This window comes from Balaenoptera ricei, chromosome 20, assembly GCF_028023285.1.
Source record: "Balaenoptera ricei isolate mBalRic1 chromosome 20, mBalRic1.hap2, whole genome shotgun sequence".
Taxonomy (NCBI): Eukaryota; Metazoa; Chordata; class Mammalia; order Artiodactyla; family Balaenopteridae; genus Balaenoptera; species Balaenoptera ricei.
The window spans coordinates 18,269,758-18,290,145 of NC_082658.1; the positions used below are offsets into that span (position 1 = coordinate 18,269,758).

Sequence of the window (20,388 nt, forward strand, 5' to 3'; positions counted from 1 at the left end):
GGTGTTGTGTTCTACTGCTCAAAACACTCACCCCCTAGCATCTTCTGCAGAAGAAGTCTTCAGGGAAGTTGTCATGAAGGGGGATCCTGGGGTCCTGCCAGGTCTAGACTCCAGGGTTCCTGAGTGCCAAGAGCCCTGCTCCCCCGCCACTCACACACACACAGACGGGAGGAAAGTTCTGGAAGGATGATGATCTTCACAGCTGTCTCTCCTGGTGGACAGTGCTGAAAACTTTTACCCTGAGACAGTAGTACCAGATTTCTTTTGCTTATGGGGCAGGGGGCATGTTTTTCAGTCCGACTCTACTCCAGACTCTTTGCAACTAAGATACCTGGGGAGTGGGCTTGGGCCCCACATGCGGGAAGCTAGACTGGAAAACTCTTTTCATCCTCTAGAGTCTCACTCATATTTGTATCCTCGTACCTAGCACAGTGTTGACACAAGGAGAGAACACTCAAAAAAATTTTTGGCATGAATAAATGAATGAGTCATATATATCAATGCAGAAAGGGGCTCCTCTTTCTCCCACCCCAAAAGCCACCAGTCCCACAAATCTGAGTTTAGGGACTTTATTGGATCTATTACTACTGAGAGTCCTTCCCTGGAGGAGGAATTCTCTCCACCTCCACTTTCCCTTTTTTCCCCTTCCTTCAATCAGGCACCCCAGAATACAGCCCAGGTGTGAAAACTCTTTGTGGGCACAGAAGCACTATACAAACAGTAGGGGTTAGTGTGAGTAACTCTCCAGCTGAAAGGGCCTAGAGTCATTGGACCTCCACTGTCAGAGGGCTTGGACCAGGGGTGTCTGCTGTGTGACCCTGGGCAGATCACTTGGACACTCTGAGTCTCAGCACCCCTATCAGTGAAAAGGCAGAACAGTGGCTTCCTCACAACGCTATCAGGAGGGTGGAAACGATGTGAGCGGGCTGACCCAGCTGTTGCAATTCCTGTTGCGTACAGTAGAGGACACTCGAGGACACTCGACCCCATCCTCAGCCTGTGGGATGAGGAGGCAGCACCCTTCACAGAAACCTCTCCTCCTCCCCAGAGGAGAAAAATAGGGACGAGGCTGGATGCCGGGTCCCATCTGACTCCTCCGGGATAAGGGATAGGAAAGGCCCCTCAAGACCTGGAAGCCAGGCTTCCCTTTCTGTGGCCCATCTGAGTCTCACCCAAAGGCCTGTGTTCAAGGATTTGGGAACAGGGGACCAGCCCACTTTCCCCAGAAGAAGGCACAGCAGGGAACTGGCCCTAGACGTCCAGCCCAATAATAATTTCTATAGTACTGACAGCATTCCAGTCTCTGTTCTAAGAACTTTATGTTATTTAATCCCCATAATAATTCTGAGGTACTTTTTTTTTTCATTGAAGTATTGTTGATTTACAATGTTGTGTTAGTTTCTGGTGTACAGCAAAGTGATTCAGTTATACATATATATACATATTCTTTTTCATAGTCTTTTTCATTATGGTTTATTACAGGATATTGAATATAGTTCCCTGTGTTATACGGTAGGACCTTGTTGTTTATTTTATATATAGTGGTTTGTATCTGCTAATACCATACTCCTAATTCATCCCTCTCTTACCTCCTTTCCCCTTTGGTAACCTTAAGTCTGTTTTCTTTTTTTAATTTAATTTAATTTTTTTTTTTAAAGTTTGTGCTTTTTAAAAAATTTTTATTTATTTATTTATTTATTTATTTTAAGGCTGTGTTGGGTCTTCGTTTCTGTGCGAGGGCTTTCTATAGTTGCGGCAAGTGGGGTCCACTCTTCATCGCGGTGCGCGGGCCTCTCACTATCGCAGCCTCTCTTGTTGCGGAGCACAGGCTCCAGACGCGCAGGCTCAGTAATTGTGGCTCACGGGCTTAGTTGCTCCGCGGCATGTGGGATCTTCCCAGACCAGGGCTCGAACCCGTGTCCCCTGCATTGGCAGGCAGATTCTCAACCACTGCGCCACCAGGGAAGCCCCTAATTTAATTTTTATACAGAAGGTTCTCATTGGTTATCTATTTTATACATATTAGTGTATATATGTCAATCTCAATCTCCCAATTCATCCCACCACCACCACCCCCGCCCCGCTTTCCCCGCTTGGTGTCTATACGTTTGTTCTCTTCATCTGTGTCTCTATTTCTGCCTTGCAAACCGGTTCATCTGTACCGTTTTTCTGGATTCCACATATATGCGTTAATATACGATATTTGTTTTTCTCTTTCTGACTTAATTCACTGCGTATGACAGTCTCTAGGTCCATCCACGTCTCTACGTAATGACCCAACTTCGTTCCTTTTTACCATAAGTCTGTTTTCTATGTCTATGAATCTGTTTCTGTTTCGTAAATAAGTTCATTTGTGTCATATTTTAGATTCCACATGTAAGTGATATCATATGGTATTTGTCTTTCTCTTTCTGACTTACTTCACTTAGTATGATGATTTCTAGGTCCATCCATGTTGCTGCAAATGGCATTATTTCATTCTTTTTTATGGCTGAGTAGTATTCCATTGTGTATATATACCACATCTTCTTTATCCATTCATCTGTCAATGGACATTTAAGCTGCTTCCATGTCCTGGCTATCGTAAACAGTGCTGCTGTGAACATTGGGGTCCATGTATCTTTGCGAATTATAGTTTTCTCTGGATATATGCCCAGGAGTGGGATTGCTGGATCATATGGCAACTCTATTTTTAGTTTTTTAAGGAACCTCCATACTGTTTTCCATAGTGGCTGCACCAATTTACATTCCCACCAACAGTGTAGGAGGGTTCCCTTTTCTCCACACTCACTGCAGCTTTTGTTATTTGTAGACTTTTTAATGATGGCCATTCTGACCAGTGTGAGGTAGTACCTATGAGGTAGCTGCTTTTAATTTTTAAAAATTTACATACTATCCAGAACCCATTTTAAGTGTCTCAGTGATTTTTAGTAAATTTACAGACTTATACAACCATCACCACAATTCAATCTTAGAACATTTCCTAAGGACCCCTCATGCCCACTTGCAGTAAATCCCTGTTCCCACCCCAGGTGACTAAACTACCTTCTGTCTCTATAGATCTGCCTCTTCTAGACATTTCATAGAAATGGAAAGGCCATATGCGGTCTTTTGCATCTGACTTCTTTTACAAAAAGATAATGTTTTGAGGTTTATCAGTGTTATAGCATATATTAGTAGTCCGTTCCTTTTTATTGCAAGTATCCCGTAGTATGGATATACCCCATTTGGTTTATCCAATCACATTTGGCTTTTTTCCACTTTTTGATTATTATAAATAATAATGTTATGAACTTTGGCATACAAGTCTTTGTGTTGACATGTTTTCATTTCTCTTGAATAGACAGCAAAGAGTGGGATTGCAAGGTCATAGGGTAAATTTATGTTTAACTTTTAAAGAACCTGCCAAACTGTCTATTAATATCCATGCCACAAATGAGGAAAGTGAGGGACAGAGATTTTAAGTGACTTGCCCAAGTTCACGCTGCCAGCAAGTGTCAGGGGCAGCTGGGTCCCAAGTCCATGCTCATAACCATGGGTCTACCCCGAGACGATGCATCTAAGAGGGAAGCCATTTCTCGCCCGCCACACCACAGTCACCAGCATTTTTATCCATCTTGCTTCCAGAATTCCCTAAGTCAGCCTGTGTCAACCAAGAAGGCTGTATCATCCCTTAGCCAACATCCACACTTTGCTCTGGAAATTTGCTGAGGTTAACAGCTTAAGTTCTGCTCTCAAATGGGTCTCTTCATATTCCAGACTCCTCATTTTACCAGCGGTGTGACTGGGGGCAAGTTACCTAACCTCTGCTTTAGCTTCCTCATCTATAAAATAGAAATGGCATCTTCCTTCATGCAGTTTTTAAAAATGGCTTATTATGGAAACTTTCAAACCTATACAGAAGTAAACAGAGAAGTGTAATGAACCTTCATGTAGCCAACACTCAACTTCAAAACTTGTTAACTCATGGCCAATCTCATTTCATCCTTCTCCTCATCCATTTCCTTCCCTACTCCCATTTTTAAAAAACCGACTTTACTGAGGTACAACTTACATACAATAAAATGCACATTTTAAGTGTACAGTTTTCACAAATGAATATACCCATACTAACCACAATTAAGATAGAGAACATACCCTATATTATCTTGAAGCAAATCCCAGGTATCATATCATTTCATTCCAAACTATTTCAATACATATTGTTACAGGATAAGGACTCTTGAAAATAAACGTAACCCCAATGCTATTATCAAACCTAAACAGAATTGTCATCCTTTAACTTCATCAAATAGCCAGTCAGTGTTCAAATTTCTAATTATCTTAAAATATTTTTTTCTCTACAATTTATTTAGCTTATTTGAATTAGGATCCAAGGAAGGGTTTCAAGTGATTGATATGTTTCTTAACTCTCTTTTAATCTATAAATTCCTCCTTTTTCTCTTTTTATTTTCTCTTTGCAACTTATTCATTCATTGAAGATACCCAACTGTCTTCTAGATTTCCCACAGTCTAGAATTTACTGGTTGCAATCCCACAGTGTTATGTAATCAAGCAACGTAAAAATTACTTCTCTGTAATTCAAATTTAACTGAACAACCTATGTTTCATCTGGCAGCCTTATCTATGTGCCTATGTCACGTTGGAGGCATAGTGGTGAGCAAGACAGGCAAACCCCACCCCACCTCGAGAGTGTACGTTCTAGTAAACTAGGGGAAGCCAGGTAATATATCAGCAGACAACATTCCTTCTGGGGATATTGTGAGGATTAAAAGAGAAACCCGTATGTTTAGCACATGGTCCATAGAAGTCCTTGATAAATGCAAGTGCTCTTGGCAGTAGCTTAGCCTTGTCCCCTTTTCCTGTTTCTTCCCTTTTCCATCCCTGCTCCACACACCCCACCCCCGCCCAGGGATTACTCTGGGTTTGCCCTCCTCCTGCTATACTTCCTCTGCAGGTCTGTAGTTAGTTCATTTATCTATTCACCCCACATTCCCTAAGCACCTCCCTGGCGGCAAGCCCCAGACCAGACCCTGGGTGGTCTGGTGGGAGAGATGGACATTCTAGGCTAATCCGAGAAGTAACAATAGAAGGATGACCATGGTCCCTGGAACGGTAGAGGCGGGATGACAGTAGAAGAGGGAAGTCTTTTCACAGAAGGTAATCTTCCACTTAGGCTCTAAAGGATGGGCAGAAGTACTCAAAGGAGACATGGGAGAAGAATTCCAGCTGAGGAAACAGTATGGGCAAGGAACAGAGACAAGAAAGCGCCTGCCCTTGTGCTGCCAGATACCAGCCGTCACCATCTTTCCCTCCTGCGAAGTAGAGGGGGCCCTGGCATTGGTCCCATGCCATCTGCCCTCTAAGAGTCATCCCTCATTATTTCTCTTACCAACTCCATCCGCGTGCCTCTCCCATTAAAAAGCCACATCTTCCCTTGACCCCGCAGGCTCTAGCCCCATCCCTGTCTCCTCCCCCTCACAGCCAAACTTCCCCCAAGAGCTGTCTACACACTGTCTTCCTTTTCGCACTTCCCACTTCCTCCTCAACCCACTTCCATCTGCTTCCACCTCCACCTGCCACTGAAATAGCTCCTGCTGTGTTTCCAGTGGCCTCCATCTCATCAAAACTGGCAGGCTCTCGTCAGCCCTCCTGTCTTGACCTCTCAGTGGTATCCCACATAACTGGCCACTTCCCCTTTCTAGGAACTTTCCAGTCCCTCGCATACTGGGCACTGCACTCTCCTGGTGTCCTCCTGCCTCACCAGCTGCCGCCTCTTGGTCTGCAGCCCAGGCTCATTCTTCCCTCCTCTGCCCAAACAAACATCAGGGTTCCTTAAGGCTCATCCAGAACTTCCCTCTTCTCTCTCTGGACACTCTTCTGTGTCCACTGCGCAGGTACCATCTGGCCTCTTGGCCTCCACCTCAGGCATTTCAAAAGCCCCACAAACGCAACCTGTCTCAAACCATCAGCAACCTGCCTCCTCTGCGACATGTTCCAGGTTCAGGGAAAACTGTTCCAATGCATGGCTCCTCCATCCACCCCCTTCCACAGCCAGAAACCCAGGCGTCATCCTGGCACCTCCTAGCCAATGCCTCAGTCGGTCACGTGGTCATTACATCCCAGGTCTTCTTCTCCCCACCTCCATTCCGGCCAACCCGGCCATGCCCTCTATCTAAGCCGCAAACTGGATTGTGTTACCCCCTGCTCAAAACCTTTTGGTGGCTTCCAATTGTCTTCAGGATGAAGAATGAAACCATTAACTTGGCTCACAGGTAGGTTACAGCAGTAGCCAGACAACCCTCCCACAGGTTCTCCTGGGGTGGGGGGACAGGTTCCCTCACCTTCCACCTCCCCTGTGCTGTCCTCTCTCCCTTCAGCCGCTCAGGCCCCCCGTTAGCACCCAAGCATCCAGCTCCCTCCTCTCCCTCCCTTAGAACATACTGTTCCCTCTGACCGAACCCTTTTCCCCCATCTCCCTTCTCCTGTGCCTGGCCCACGCCTGCTTCTATTCGGAGCGCCACTGATTCATTCCTTCCTGGGAGAAAGCCGTTCCCCACCCCTCCAGACTGTGACCAGGTCAGCTTCCACCATCATCCCCCATCAAGACCTGTGTATCTTTCCTTCAAAGCACTCTCATCCGCTTGTCACTGCCCATTTGTTAGTGCAGTTAACTGATTATTCACCTTTCCCCTTGAAACGTACCACACTCTGTGTTTCAAGTGCCACATTAGATTTTGCCTTAGCTCGGTGACTAGCACATAACTGGCACTCAAATACATTTTTTAAAATCTTTTTTATTATGCATATTTCAACCTAAAGAGAAGCAGGGAATAGTATAAAATGAACCCCCATATACCCACTACCTAGATAAGCAATTATGTTAGTAATTATTTTAAAGTTTTTTTAGTTGAAGTATAGTTAATTTACAATGTCGTGTTAGTTTCAAGTGTACAGCAAAGAGATTCAGATATATATATGCACATATATTCTTTTTTCAGATTCTTTTCCATTACTGGTTATTACAAGATACTGAGTATAGTTCCCTGTATTATACAGTGGGTCCTTGTGGTTTACCTATTTTATATATGGTACTGTACATATGTTAACCCCAAACTCCTAATTTATCTCTCACTCCTCCTCCCACTATCTCCTTTTGTAACAATAAGTTTGTTTTCTATGTCTGTGAGTCTATTTCTGTTTTGTAAATAAGTTCATTTCTATCATTTTTTTAGATTCCACATATAAGTGATATCATATGGTATTTGTCTTTCTCTGTCTGACTTACTTCACTTAGTATGATAATCTCTAGGTCCATCCATGCTGCTGCAAGTGGCATTTCATTCTTTTTTATGACTGAGTAATATTCCATTGTGTGTGTGTGTATACACACACACACACACACACACACACACATCTTCTTTATCCATTCATCTGTCGATGGGCACTGAGGTTGTTTCCATGTCTTGGCTACTGTAAATAGGGCTGCTGTGAACATCGGGGTGCATGTATCTTTTCGAATTTGTTTTTTCCAGATATATGCCCAGAAGTAGGATTGCAGAATCGTATGGTAACTCCATTTTTAGTTTTTTAGGGAAACTCCATAGTGTTCTCCATAGTGGCTGCTGTAATTATTAACATTTTAGTATATTTATCATTTTTGCTGAAATATTTTAAAGTGGTTTCAAGTTTGCATGACAGTTTAACCCAGGAAGTTTTCTTAGTACAATATTATAATCACCCCTTACAAAATTATAATAATTCCATATATCATCTAATACCCAGCCCATATTCAATTTCCCTTAATTGTCCCCTCAAAATGCTTTTCGGTTTGTTCCAACCAGGATCTAAATAAGGTCCGCACGTTGCATTTGGTTATGTCTCTTCCGTCTCATTTAAATCTAGAATAATCTTTTTTCCCCTTATGCCATTGAGTTGTTGAATTTCTAAAGCATTTTAGGTAAATTATAGACATCATGTCCCACCTTCTAGATTTCTCTGATTGCTTCCTCGTGGTGGTGTTTACCCTGTATTTCCTGTAAACTGGAAATTAGATGTACAGGCTTGTAGTCAACTTGTTTCAGGTTGACTACACTGGCAAAAACACTTCCTGGGTCATGATGCTTCCTCCCTCGGCCACTACGTCAGGGTGTCCCCAGTGCCCAAGCTCTGCTCTTGCCGATGGAATGCTGCTGATTGGTAGATCCCACTGGGGACAGCCGATCCCTTTATGGAGAAGTTGCATTTTCTTCATTTAGAGCCAGCAAGTAATCTATGGGACAATACTTTGGAATGATTGAATTTTTAATCAATGAAGTAGGTCAGTGTGGCTGAACAGTGGTGAGGAGAGGAACCAGAATTCAAAGGGCCAAAGGCCTTTGATAAGAAATTTGGACTCTATCCTGTAGGACAGGGAATTATGGACCACTTTCAAGAAAAGGAAATCACATGATCAGACTTGGCAACAGGGAGTGGTGAGGAGGCATAAAGGGAATAGGGAACTAGCATTTCCTGAATGCTCAGCTTGAACTGACACTATGCTAGGTGCTTGGCATACTTGACACAAGTGAAACCTTCCCTGTTTTTAAAAGAAAAAGGCTATTTTACAGATGAGGAAAATGGAGGCTCTGACTCATTCAGTCACTCACCCAAGTTCGCAGCAAAGAACTAGTAAAGACCTAAAGGAAGGCAGTGACCATGAGCGTGGACAGGGGTTGAAGGAGAAGCATCGGTACTTATAACTAACTGGGTGTGGGGAGGAGAGGAACCGGGAGCCCTGGCTGAAGCTGAGACTTCCTGCAGGTTGTGGGTGGGATGCAGGAGGGGATGGAGCAGGTTGGAGGGGAAGATAAGGAGCTCAGACTCCCAGCTGCCCAGATGTCTCCAAGCCGCTCTCTTGAGAAATGGTGTTTATAACATGACAATGTCTATATTTGGCTTCCAGCATGACTCGATAATTAGCTTAAGATAGCCCTCATTGGCGTTTCATTCAAAGTAAGGACACTCTTCCATTCCTTCTGACACTGCCTGTTTTCCGTGCGTGTTACAGGGTGAGTGTGAACGCGGAGCTCTTCTCTCTCTCTCTCTCTCTCTCTGTCTCTCAGTCCAAATGGGCCAGAGACTGATGTCAGGGTGTGTGTGGGCTGTCTGCTCTCTCAGCTACAGTCTATCTGTCTCTGGTGCTTGGGAGTGTGGGCTCGCCCCCCGGATAGGGAGCTGCCTGAGGGTGGGGTCCTGGAACCTGCACATTCAATGCCCAGCAGGAGTGTGGTCCAGAGGTTGGTTCCAGGAACCATGTGGAGGGTGCAGTGACAAGGAAGATGGTTCTCAGAGGTCAGTTGGGAGGCAGCTGCCGAGGTTGGCTACAAGGATGCTTAGGGCAGAAAAAGGGCTGTGTTTAGGGGAAACAGGGAAACTTTTCAATTTAAGAGGTGTAGACAAGGTAGATTTTATGGGACTTAGTGGCTGACTCAGAGAAGGAGGAAGAGAAAGAATTGAGAAGGACCCTCGGGGTTTTGTCTCAGGAGAGAAGGTGGAGGCTATTGACTAAGGGGGGACCTACAAGAGGAGGGGCGGGTCCAGGGACGGGGAGATGTCGACTGAACCAGGAGCCAAATCTAGGTGGGTGTGGTCTGAGGAGACCTGGGAAAGGCCGGCTGGGACTGGATAGCCGTCAGAACTAAGTCACAGACCCACGGGGCCAAAGGAGAAACTACAGGCATGAATAAGCATTTCCAGGGAAAGTCATGTGGAACCAGAAGAGGACCCCCTGCCTCTGTCCCTGCCTCAGGAAAGGACCCCAGCAAAAGCGGCTGAGAAACATGAGAGAGTGAGACATGCAGGGCAGTCATGGGGACCAAATGCCATGGAGAGGTTTCACAGGACAATGATGGAGGAGCTACTAGCCTTTGTGATTCTGAGATGAACCAATCAAGGGTCTGGGAAACCGACTTTGGCTTCTTAGCAAAAACGGAGAAGTGGGAGGGATCACCTGGAGGTGGAGCCCGAGAAGCAAAAAGCAGAGCTGTCTCTCAGCAGGAATGGACACAGGACATGTCACCTACTGGGCACCAGGAGCAAAGCCATCAAGAGGGGACCACCTCCTGCCCCCGCCAGCAGCCTCTGTTCTGGTCACTTGCTCCTCAGAGCAGAGCGTGAAGGCCTTAGACTGGCGAGGCTGTATCACGTGCCCACATCTCAGTTCCCAGGGCACCAAGACAGAGGCTCAGAATTCCTTCCTTCAGTTCCTCCAGTAAATATTTACTGAGTGCCTGGTATGTGCCAGGCACAGCTCTAGGCCCCTGAATACAGCAACAAAATCCACAAAGATCTTTGTCTTCACGGCACTGACATTAGAGGGGGAAGACTGACAACAACAGACATTAATATGTGAATAATGTAGAAGGTTAAGGACAAAGAAAAAGTATAAGGAAGACTGGGAGTGGTGGGGGAGGGTGCGGATTGCAGTGTACATAAGGTGGCCACGGAAAGCCTAACTGAGGAGGCAGGACATGCCTGCCCGTGCCTTGCACAGGAACCAGCAGGGAAGCGATGCGGCCTCAGCACGTGAGCCAGAGGAAGAGTGGAGATGAGGCCAGAGGCGTGGGGGCAACAGACCGTTCAGGACCTTGTCGGCCCCTGTAAGGACTTAGGCTTCCCTCTGAGCACAGTGGGAACTCCTGGAGGACTTGAAGCCCAGGAGTGACCTGGTAGAGTTTAAGGGGATCACTCTGGCCACTGTGTAGGGAACAGATGGAAGGGGCCAGGATGGAGGCAGGGAGACTGCTTAGGAAGCTACCACGATAATCCCGGGGAGAGAATAATGGTGGCATGGTGGGAAGTCATTGGATTCTGCGTGTACTGTGAAGGTAGAGCAGCAGGATCTGCTGACAGAGTGGATGTGGGAGAGGAACCAGAACCGATCCCAGGCTTTGGGCCTGAACAACTAGAAAGATCGAGTTGCCATCAATCGACATGGAGAAGGCTGTGGGTGAAGCAGCTGGCATGGGTGGGGTCGCTGGAGAGGTCTAGGGTGGATCACCCAATGGGGCGTTCCCCTGAAATAGACAGGGGGACACTGGGCAGCCAAAACCTCCAGAAAACATCCATGGCAGGTGGTTACTGGTGACCTTTGGCAGAGCAATTTCAGCAGGGGCGAGGGGAAGCCAGAGAGTAAATATAAGTTGTGTACGTGGAGACCGAGCTTTTTGTCCGGCCTCCTGATTTACAAAGCAGAGCACGGATGGGAGACAGAGGGATGAAGAGACAAGGCCAAGGGAGTGGCCTTTCGGATGGAGGTGGCCTGAGCCCATTTGGAGGCTGAGGGGAAAGAGGCAGCTGAAGGAGAGCTTGCAGCTCAGGATAAAGAATCTCCACAAGGGACTTCCCTGGCGGTGCAGTGGATAAGACTTTGCGCTCCCAATGCAGGGGGCCTGGGTTCGATCCCTGGTCAGGAAACTAGATCTCACATGCATGCCACAACTAAGAGTTCGCATGCCACAACTAAGGAGCTGGCGAGCCCCAACCAAAGAGCCCGCCTGCTGCAACTAAGACCCGGTGCAACCAAAAAAAAAAAAAAGAATCTCTACAAGAGGGAGAGCAGAGGTTCAAGCTCAAGGGGCTAAGGGTCTAGACCAGGGTCAGGAAACAGGAAAGGATTCCAGAGACGTCAAAAGAAGAGGTGGCCGACCAACAGCAGGTGAGAGAGAAGGCAGCGACAGGCATGACCCCAGGATTTTGAATCCCAACTCCCGCCATCCTAAAGGCCTTCCGTGTCTATCTCTGAGTCCAGGCTTCCTCATCTTCACACCACTACAGCCCCCAGACCTCACACTGCCCCTGCTATGACCAAGGTCTGCTGTATCCCCAAATCCTCAGCGCCCTGAGCATAGCCTCATATCTGAACCCAACTACATGCAGCTGCTTTCCCCAATTCTGCCACATTTGGGGGACACTGCACACTTGCTGTCCCCCCTCCCTGCCTAGCCCTTCCATCCCCCAGCCCCAAGCGGCTCCTCACCTGCTCTCCACCTGAGCCCCCATCTCAGCAATGGCTTTGCTTCCTGTTTCAGAAAGAAAATACAGTGGTGATCGAGAGAAGCTGAACACAGAAGAGAACACAGTCTAAGATTCCACTTTTATGAAGTTCCAGAATCCTCAAAATGAATCTATCAAGATCTATTAGTGATAGAAATCGGATCAGTGTTGCCTGGGGCTGGGGGAATGACTGCCATGGGATATGAAGGAACTTTCTAGGGAGATGGAAATGTTCTATATTTTTATTGGGGTGGTGGTTACACGGCTCTATACATTTGTCAAAGGTCATCACTTGCACACTTAAGATGTGTGCATTTGACTACATGTAAATTATACCATAAAAAGCTGATTAAAAAAAAAACAGAAAACTAAAAAAAATTTTTAAGGAAAAAATACATGCTATCAAGCAGAAAAATCCTACACACACACACTCATCTGTCCCCATCCTTCACTTCCTCCCTTCTCTGGGGGAAGCAATGTGCCCCCTCTCATCCACCTGAGCCCTTGTGCTGGAGACTGTCCAGTAAGCGGCAGGCCACCCCTCCCTAACCTTGCATCCTCCTCCCCTGCTGTCCTGTCTCTCTCTCGCTCCCAGCCCAGCCCCTAGGAAGGATGTCTACGCTCACACTCTCTCTCTCCCTCCTCACCCAATCTCCTGACACCTCCTCCACCATGCTGCACCAGTTGCCCCTCTCTGAGACACCTGCCCTGCGGGCCACTCCCTCCCTCCTTCCTCTCTCCTCCCTGGTTTCTATGACACCACTTTTTCTGGAGGTCCTCTTCCATCTCTGGACATTCCTTCTCATGCTCCTTGCCTGATTTCCCCCCATCTACCCCCTCTTAAATACAGGCGTTCCCTGAACATCTGGCCTTGGCTTTCTGCTCTCTGTACCTGAGCAGATTCCCAGCATGATCTCACCCATGCCAGGGCTTCAGTTACCATCTACTGCTGACAGCGCTCAAAGATATCTCTGAATATTTTTCCAGAGTATCAAGGATATGGCAGAAGAGGTAGGCAGAATATTACATATGCTTCAAAAGCATTTTACAATTTTTAAAGTGATAAACATATCCAACCCTCTTCTGGGATGGTCCACTAGACCTCAAATTCAGCAAGCTCAACCTGAACTCATCAACTCTCTCCCAATTCTGCTCCTCCTCCCTTCTTCAGGAGTCCAGTTGTGTGAGACAGAAACCTGGGAGCCACCCTCCCACTCCATGATCACCAACTGTCAATTACCCGCTTCTCTCAATTTTATTCCCTACACATTCCCTCTCGCCATTCCCACCAACACTCCAGTCCAGGACCTCTTCCTCACTCTCAGACACGTTCAAGCGCTCATCCATTCACTCATTCGTTCATTCAACAAGTATTAACTGAGCACCTACTATGTGCCAGACACCGATCCAGCTGCTTGAGTTACATCAGTAAACATAACAGGTAAAAATCACTGCCCTATAGAAGACCTAAATAGACATTTCTCCAAAGAAGACATACAGATGTGCCAACAGGCACATGAAAAAATGCTAATTATCAGAGAAACGCAAATCAAAACCACAGTGAGGTATCACCTCACACAGGTCAGAATGGCTATCGTTAAAAAGTCTACAAATAATTTATAGAGGGAGAGGGTGTGGAGAAAAGACAACCCTCCTACACTGTTGGTGGGAATGTAAATTGGTGCAGCCACTATGGAAAACAGTATGGTGGTTCTTTAAAAAACTAAAAATAGAGCTACTATACGATCCAGCTATCCCACTCCTGGGCATATATCCAGAAAAGACGAAAACTCTAATTCAAAAAGATACATGCACCCCAAAGTTCACAGCAGCACTATTTACAATAGCTAAGACATGGAAACAACCCAAGTGCCCATCAACAGATGACTGGTTTAAGGAGATGTGGCATAGATAGATAGATAGATAGATAGATAGATAGATAGATAGATATAGATATAGATATTACTCAGCCATAAAAAAGAAATATTGCCATTTGCAGCGACACGGATGGACCTAGAGAATACCACACTTAATGAAGTAAGTCAGAGAAAGACAAATATTATATGATATCACTTATATGTGGAGTATAAAATAGGACACAAATGAACTTATTTACGAAACAGAAACAGACTCACAGACATAGAAAACAAACTTATGGTTACCAAGTGGGAAAGGACCGGGGAGGGATAAATTAGGAGCATGATACAAACAGATATAAACTACTATGCATAAAAAAGACAAGCAACAGGGATTTACTGTATAACACAGGGAACTATATTCATTATCACGTAATAACCTATAGTGGAAAATAATCTGAAAAAATATATATCACTTTGCTGTACACCTGAAACTAACACAATATTGGAAATCAACTTACTTTAATAGAAGAAAATCACTGCCCCATGGAACTGATATTCTAGAGCTTGCAATAATTTCAGAAGTCACTCAGTTTTCCACTTTTACGCCTCTGACCACCAATTCTGTTGCGGCTACTGAACTTTGCAACATGTACATCTGCTCCGCATCTTCCACAGGACCTCATGTTCCCGAGGTCAAGTCTGGACCACAGGTAACGTGTCTCGATCCCTTCCCTCCCACTCCCCTTTCCACTCCTCCTTCATGGAACACTTGTACCCCTTGAGCACAGCAGGGCTCTCACGCTAGCAGGTACATTTGCTCGTCCTTGGCCTGTGATGCTCTCCCTCTCCTGGCTATCCAGGAAACTCCTGGTCACCTTCAAGTCATAGCTCAGACCCTGCCTCCTCCAAGGAGCCTTGCCTGATTTCCCCAGGCAGACGCTGGGGCTTCTTCTCCAGGGCTCCCTCTGTAAACGGTCCACCCCCCCATCATAACACATATCACACTGCGTGGTGCAGTTTGCCTGCCCACCAGCCAGCCTTTCCTCTCCACCCTGGGCGCCTTGCAGGGCTGCAACCCGCTTTGATCATTTCTGCATCACCAGTGCCTGGCCCATTATCTGGCGCATAGTAGGGGTCAACAAATGGTGGTGGATTAAATAAATGACGGTGAGTGAGTAGTAGCGTGACTACTACTAGGGAGATAGGGAGAGGCTTGGTGAGAAGGGGATAGTGAGTTCTGAGCTAGCCCCAGGGCAGCCCCCTTACTGATCATCTGGACCGACCCCATGGTTAAAGGCAGGGTTCAGACGCTGCTTCTGCACCTTCTGGCTGTGGTGCTCTTTGTGCTCTGAGCTTATTTCCTTCCCTGTAAAATGAGAACAGGAGTCAAATCTATCTCAGGGTTGTTGCAAGGAGCATGGCAGATGCTTAGACAGCGCCTGGCACATCAGCTCTCAGCAAAAGTAAGCTGCTGCTGTTATCACTGCAATTCATCATCATCACCCCCATCACCATAGGTGTCCATCCTTGCCTCCTGACCCACCCGTCCCCCTAGTGCTGTTCTCTACTATTTCCTCCCTTCTCACCCCCCAATCCATGTTTGACCCACTGTGGTCACCTTCCACTCCCACTAGTGCCTGGAACTTTCCAGGCGGAAGTCACCAAGGAGGGACCTCCTCCTCATAGAACCCTTTCTTCCCTTGACCTCTCAGTGGCATCACTTCTTCCTTCTTAAATGTCCCTCTCTGACTTCCATGACATGAACTTCCTGCTTTTCAGGACACCCTTCTGGCCTGCTCACTCTGCTTCCCTCCAGCCCAGACCGCTGATCCAGACCCAGTCAACTGCCTACCCAACATCACCACCCCACGTGTCGCACAGACACTCGACGTCGATGTCGGCACGTCCAAAGCGGCTCCTTGCCAGCTCCACCACCCCACCCCCGCTCCTGAGTTCTACTGTGAGTGCAGAGATGAGCCCCAACCAGCAAATCCTCCAGGCGGCACCTCTGGGAGGCATCCTCCCGGTCTTGCCTTGCCAAACAGCCCCTGTCGCGGTCTTAACATCCCACTTCTTTACATCCTCACACCCTGCCCTTCTCTCAGCCCCTCTGCTTCTGCCAGAGTCAAAGCCTCATCTCTCAGCTGGGCCCTGACAAGTCTCCTTCCACTTGCTATTCAAGTGTGCTCTTCGGAGCAGCAACACAGCATCACCTGGGAGTTTGCTAAAAATGCTGGGTCTCAGACCTCCACCCCAGACCTACTGAATCATACTCTGCATTTTAACAAGACTCTCAGGGGATTCACATGCACTTTAAAGGTTGAGAATTGCTGTCCTACTAATCTAGAATCCCCCCACCCTAACCAATCCCAGACTTGGCAACCAGTGTGCAAATAAGGCTATGCACCGCTTACTTAAAAGCCCTTACTGGCTCCTCACTGCCCTCAGGATTAAATCCAAACTCCTTAGCAAAATATCCTAGGTCCCCTTAATCTGGTTTTTGGTCATCCCTCTAACCCTCCCTCCTGTTCTCCTACTACACATACCACCATGGGGTGTCCACAGTGTACAACCTCAATACACACTTTGCTGGTTCCTACCTCTGTGCCTTTGAACATGCTGTCCCCCCTGCCTGGAAAGCTCTTCTGCCCCTTATCTGCCTGCAAACCCTCCTTCACTCACTTGGTCCCAGCTCAGGCTTTCCCTGATCCCGTAAACATGGTTACTTCCTTCCTGCCAGTGTCAGCACTGTTCTTGGCACTGTCACAGCCCTTATGATCTTGAAGTCATTTCTCTATATATCTGTCATTCCCACCATCCCAGGGACTATCTGTGTATCTCCTATGGCCTGCCCATGATGATTCAATGAAGTGTTTGCTGAAAGATGGAATAATACAACTTTTTCCAATTCTGCCCTGATGGCAACTATAACAGGAGAGATGATTAGACTTCAGGAGGAACTAGTGGAAAAGAAGAACATAGCAGGGCAAATGTGCTATTCATCCGTCATCCCTCAGCCTGGAAATTTCCCCAAGAGCAAAATCATCAACCACAGAATGTTAACTCCAAGGGGAGTTTCAAGATCCAGTCACCCAACCAAATGCCAGAGAGGGCAACTGCTTTGCCCAAGGTCACACAGCTGGTTAGGGGCAGGGCTGGGACTAGATTCCAAGTAGCTCTGGAAAAAGTTTGGGCAGATGGCTACCTCACCCCATGAACCTCTTCCCTTCCTACCCATTTTAACTCCCTAAAGGAAGTCCCTTATGTCCTAACATGGTCAAAGGGACCATGTGGGCTCAGTCACAGCTCTTAAAACACCTGCTGGGAGCTTGGCTGGCTGGAGTTGCCAAATGGAGGAGGGGATCCAATTATCTCCATTTTCCAGATTGGCAAACAGAGGCAGTGAGACTCTGTGTTACACTGCTAGCTAATTTGACACTAAGCACTGTGCTCTTCCTGTAGAAAGATCGGAAAAGCCAAAAATCCCACCGGGGTAGAGTCACTATTTACAATAATCGTGACGACTGGCCTCCTAATGCTTGGGGGAATCCCCTCACTCCCACCAGTTCCTCTTTAAATCGAGCCTCTATCCCTCTTGCACAGGATGTCTGACTTAGGAAAGAACCTGTTCACCCACCCTCGCACCCCAACCAAGCCTACTGTAGAGACCACGGCAGAGTCATAACCTTTGACGGGGAAATCACCCCTCCCTGTACCAGGTACCTGACTGTCACTGCTCACATCAACCCTGAAGTTGGTACTACGTCCACATTCTGAGATGGGGAAATTGAGGGTCCTTGATAAGGCATTACTAATCCATGGTCAAAGCCAGTAAATAGTAGGCTGGGTATCAAGCCTAGGTCTTTCTGACTCTAGTGCCCGCGCTTTCCATTTGGCCATGCCAGACTCTCCCAGCCGGCAGGTAAACCACCTGAAGCCTCTTACTGGCTGGGCTACCTCGGGAAAGTAACTTAACCTCTCTGAACTCCCCCAAGGTCAGAAGCTTTGCTTTCGGGGGAGAAAGTGATATGCAAACGAGACGCAAATAAAATGCAAACCCGCGGGCGCCGGCGCAGTCCTTTACCGGAGCCCGGGGCTTTCTAATGCGGAGGGCGCGCCCCCGGGGCCGGCGAAGCGCCGGGCCAGCTAGCAGAAGCGAAACCTCAACACTCTTCAGCCTCCCCCGCTCAGTTCCGGGAACCAGCGAGCAAGGTTTCGTGGAAATGCGATCGGCGGCAGCCGCCTCGGATCCCGGGACCATCCAGACCACAGCCCACAGTCCCGGGCCGGGAGGTGCGGGGGCCGGCGCGGTCGGGCCCGAGCAGCAGCGCGATGCGCGCTTCCGCCCCGCTCCGCTCCGGCGGCGGCCGCGGCGGCCCCACAATCCCCTTCTGGCTCCGGGGACGGGCGGGGCGGGGCGGGGCGGGCCGAGCGGGCGGAAATAATTTTCTGTTTGGTCCTCTCTGCCCCAGTCCCTTAGCCGCGGGACGCGCAAGGCGGGCGAGCGTGCCGGAGGCGGGAAGCGGGAGCGGGAAGGCGCTGCCCTGGCACGCTTAGAGGGGCGGAGAGGGGACGAGCAGGGGTTGAGCGCCTACTGTGTGCCCTTAGCGCTTTACAAAAGGATTTTCGTTAGATCTTCACTGCAGCCCTTGCTGGAGGGGGTTAACGCCCCATTTAAGAGGGACAAGCTGAGCCTCTGAGAGGTGAAGTCACCCGCCGAAAACGGCACAGCCAGGATCAGCCTGACACCCCAGATCAGTGCTCCGTTACGCCAAGGAGAGCGCGATGAACTTGAACCACTTGTTGGCCGAGTCCTGCTCTCGCTCGTTTTTCGTGGATCGGCACATAGTAGGTGCTCAGGAAGATGTTGGAAGATGAAGAAGGAGCTTGACAGCTCAGCCCTGGGAGTACCCCTGCGAATCCAGCTCAGCCCGCGGGGCACCGGGTTTCCCCAGACCTCGGAAGGGAACACTTGCGATGGGCGGACATCCCAGTTCGACGCAGGCATTCGGCGAACACGTGGTGGCGGAGCCCCAGCCCTAGCGGAGAACAGACTGGGTTCAAATCCCCGCTCTGCCGCTTTCAGACAGTGTGGCATTGGGCAAGTCACTTCACTTGCCCGGACCTAAGTTGCTCCATCAATAAAATGGGGGATATTAACATACACCCCAAAGGGTTGTGGGTGGCTTAAACGAAACAATGTTCCTAGTACACTTAACTAAACGCACAGGTATAGCTACCCGTCCATCCCAGAAGCTTCGGGCGGTGCACCTGTACGCGGTGAGGACCCGAACAAAAGTTCCTCGGCCCCAGTGCGCAAGTCGCCCACCCCTGGACGGAGGGACCGACGGGTCTTCGAGTGACCCTCGTCCAGCGAAACCCGAAACTACGGTCGGTCACCTCGGCCAAGGTCGGTCGCGAAAGCAAATATTCCAAAACTGGCGCATGGCTAGGGCTGACATGTTTGCGTTTAATTTCCTTGATGTTTTACTCTTGTTAGTAAAGGTAATTCGTTAGAAACTCCTGAGTGAGACTTCTCGTCTGTGTCTTGTTTAATTTTTCGTATGAGCGAAGTTCACAAAGCAGACCAAGATGCCGGCGTGTGGCAGTCCTTACGGGGATCCCGGCCCTCGGACCGGCCCCCAACAATACCCTGCTTCTCGGCCCCCTCCCCCAGGCACGGAAGCGGCAAAGACAGGCCTCCCCTACCCCCGGCCCAGCCAGTTTATACAGAGCCTCTACGACCTGGCGGCCCTCCGGATTCTTGTGTCCCTACAGGAGCAAGGGGAGTTGGGGACTGCAGCCTAGAACTTAGCTTCCCCGACCTCCCCAAACTCCAGTCTCGCCGGGATTAAGGGAGTAAATCCCTGATGCCACAGACCAGGTCAAGGACAAGTTCTCCCCCGCCCTACTCCCCCCTCCTGGGCGGGAATTCACCCCCCTTCCCGGATGAAAGGTACTAAATAGACGCGAAGGGAGGGGTGGTGGCGGGCCCCGGCCCCTTGATGTTCCGGTTGAACAGGTGCTGGTGAAAAGGAGGCGGGCCCGGCGGAAGAGTCGGCCAGGGGGGCCTGCGCCGAAGGGGGGGTAGCCTCTTCCACGCCTCAGTCCTCCGGCCGGTTTTCCCCCCTCCTCTCGGTCAGCCCCTCCCCCGCAGGAAGCGTTCCCGGCCCCGACGCCTTTGAAGTGTCGCTGAAGCCCCCAGGGCTGCTTCTCCCCTCCGCCACCGCATCTTACTCTGCGGGAGTGTGACCTTTGGTCCCTGCGGGTGTCCACCCCCCTTTAGGAAGTAGGGGGGTCAGGTTTCGTCCCCCTTGCCCACACCGGCCTTGGGGATGAAGCCTTCGGGTTGACGACGCTCCCTCACTTCTTCCCCAGACGCAATTTCAGGGACTTTAATACTTTGGGGTGCTGTGTGTGAGTCTATGTTTTGTGTTTGTGTACATGTATCGAGCTCAAGTGTAAATGTGTTGTTCGTGAGCACTTCCGCAGT

General features: G+C 48.6%; 1 protein-coding gene across 1 annotated transcript in view; it reads left to right on the forward strand.

The window, feature by feature from the left end:
- LOC132354513 (large ribosomal subunit protein eL19) overlaps positions 1 to 20,388 on the forward strand; it is a 410,792-nt gene that overhangs the window by 15,263 nt on the left and 375,141 nt on the right. The gene's annotated exons all lie outside the window — the stretch shown is intronic.